The sequence below is a fragment of the Vicia villosa genome, linkage group LG3 (genome assembly GCF_029867415.1).
Source record: "Vicia villosa cultivar HV-30 ecotype Madison, WI linkage group LG3, Vvil1.0, whole genome shotgun sequence".
In the NCBI taxonomy this organism is placed as follows: Eukaryota; Viridiplantae; Streptophyta; class Magnoliopsida; order Fabales; family Fabaceae; genus Vicia; species Vicia villosa.
In genome coordinates this window covers 152,001,066-152,004,062 of record NC_081182.1, presented here as the reverse complement: position 1 = coordinate 152,004,062, position 2,997 = coordinate 152,001,066, and positions in this window count along the sequence as shown.

Below are 2,997 nucleotides of genomic sequence, written 5' to 3'. Positions count from 1 at the left end.
ATCAGCTACCAGTCGTTAATACAACGCCGAATCCGGGGTTTACGCCGCAGTTTCAACAACAACAGCCTCGACCACAGGCTCAGCAGTTTAACAATAATCAGAATCGTATACAAAGAGCTCCACAGTTCGATCCGATTCCAATGACCTACACAGAGTTGTACCCTGCGTTGATTGAAAGAGGTCTTGTTCAAACTAAAGCACCACCACCAGTACCTGAGAAACTCCCATGGTGGTACAAAGCTGAGGTCTCATGCCCTTATCATCAAGGAGCACCTGGCCATGATCTTGAGCATTGCATAGCCTTGAAATATGAAGTTCAGAGGTTGGTTAGATCTAATCTCCTCTCTTTCAGAAATTTGAATCCTAATGTGCAAGCAAATCCGCTGCCCAATCATGGAGGGCATGTTGTAAACATGGTGTATGGATGTCCTGGTCCGTACCGAGTCTATAATATCAATTTCTCAAGAGCAGATTTGGTACAAATGCACGCCACTCTCTGTCGAGGGCAGAATTTTCGCCAGCATCACTACGGTTCCTGTAGCATATGTTGTGTAGATCCTCACGGATGTTCGATTGTGAGAAGAGATCTCCAAGTTTTGCTAGATAATGGTACTATTGAGATCTACAGAAATAGGGATGAAAATGAAGTTAACATGATAGGATGTTATCCGCATGAGCTTTTAGTCTCAGATATCAACTCGGAAATGCCTACAGTTAACGTCATCGTTCCTCATTTCAACATGCCTGAGCGCATGGAAGTTACTTACAACAAGCCGAAGGTTCCTATTGCTCCTTTGATCATCTGTCTACCTGGACCTGTTCCTTATAACTCTGACAAGGCAGTTCCATACAACTACAATGCAACAATGATAAAGAATGGACAAGAAGTTCCTTTACCTACTCTCTCATCTGTTGTAAACATTGCTGATGTAAGTCGTGTAACAAGAAGTGGACGTGTGTATACTCCACTACCTCCAAAGCAGCCTGTTGCTCCTGCAACCGGGCAAAATCCTGTCAATACACCAGAAGGGAATCCTGTGGAAATTCCTGTCAGTAATACAAACACTGATGTTGGTCAATCCAGTGGAACCAATGTGAATCCTGACTTTGATGAAATTTTGAAACTTATCAAAAGAAGTGAATATAAGATTGTGGATCAGCTTATGCAGACTCCTTCAAAGATCTCAATACTTTCATTGTTGTTGAATTCAGAAGCCCACAGGGAAGCCCTGATGAAGGTCTTGGATCAAGCTTTTGTAGATCATGATGTGACTGTTGATCACTTTGATGGGATAATAGCCAACATAACAGCTTGCAATAATTTAAGCTTCTGTGATGAAGAACTCCCTGAGGAGGGTAAAAATCACAATCTTGCTTTGCACATTTCTATGAACTGTCAGTCTGACTCTTTGTCCAATGTGTTGGTAGACACCGGATCTTCCTTGAATGTTATGCCAAAGACGACTCTCGCTCGTTTGTCTTACCAAGGAATGCCTATGAAGTTCAGTGGTGTAGTTGTCAAAGCATTTGATGGATCGCGAAAATCTGTTATCGGCGAAGTCAACCTTCCCATGACAATTGGTCCACATACATTCCAAATCACCTTCCAGGTCATGGACATTCAAGCTGCTTATAGCTGTCTGTTAGGACGACCATGGATCCATGAAGCGGGGGCAGTAACTTCTACGCTCCATCAAAAGTTAAAATTTGTAACAAATGGAAAATTGGTAACAATAAGTGGAGAACAAGCCTTGATGGTGAGCCATTTATCCAATTTCTCTTTCATAAGTGCTGATGATGTGGAAGGAACTCAGTTCCAAGGTCTCTCTTTAGAAGACGAATCTTCCAAAAAGAAAGCATCAATCTCTTCTTACAAAGAGGCAGTGAAAGTAGTGAAAGATGGAACTACCACTGGCTGGGGGCAAGTTGTGATCCCTACCAAGAATGAAACTAGAGCAGGACTCGGACGTTCACCGATGTTCTCAAACTGCACCAAGAAGGATGAAACCCTTCGTCCGATCAAAGAAACATTCATTAGTGGAGGATTCCTTAACCGAATTCCTCAAGAGGTAAATGTCCTTATCGCAGAATGCATCGAAGAAGGTTTACCCGATGATGAAGAAAAATGGAAATGTTATCTCAATGACTCGGGATACATATCTCAGGAAGAACCATATCCTCCTTCAGAAGAATCCAATGGCAAAGAAACTGAGCCTGTTCCTGCAGAGGTATGGGATACCTTGGGACAACCAAGTGGAAAATTTGATTATATGGTGAAATATACTGCGCCTGAAAGTTCAAAGATTGCGATGGAAGATATCCAACCAACTGGATGGGGAGATCCCTTTGAATATAATAGTCAACCAGAAGAGGCTTATCAGCCCTGTCAATTTTCTCAGCAGCCTGAAATTACTGAAAATTTCAGCTTCAACGCATCTACCAAGGTTCATAATCCTGAAGATGGTTATTATCACATAAATGCCATTTTTGAAGATGAAGGGGAAGATGGCCCCGCAATTGACTCGGAAAGTGTCGCTGACAATGAGTCTCTTCATCCTGAAGACTGGGAAATACATCCTGAAAATTCTGAAGATTGTGACTCATCATATGCTCTTCAAGAAGTAGAAGAAGACCGTTTCAACTCTACAAAGAACAAGGTTGGCAAACCAGGACCTTCAAATCCTGCTCGACCAGCGGTCAATGTCAATACTAAAGACAACTCTGGGGAGAATTTTCCTGAATACATAATACACAGAGGAGTTCGTTGCTACTGGAAAGCTGTCGACGTTCCGAATGTTGTTCGCCGCTCAAAGTAATCACCTCGCTGTTATTTTGACCTCCTGCCTTGCCCAAAGCAGAGAGATGTTTTATAGGGCTTTGCTTTTAAATGTTCCGCCCAAATAACTTTGTGTATAGGGCTTTGTTTTAAAAGTTTCCCTCTTTGTCCTGCCCAAGACAAATGAGTTTGTGTTTAGGGCTTTGTTTCAAAAATGAATC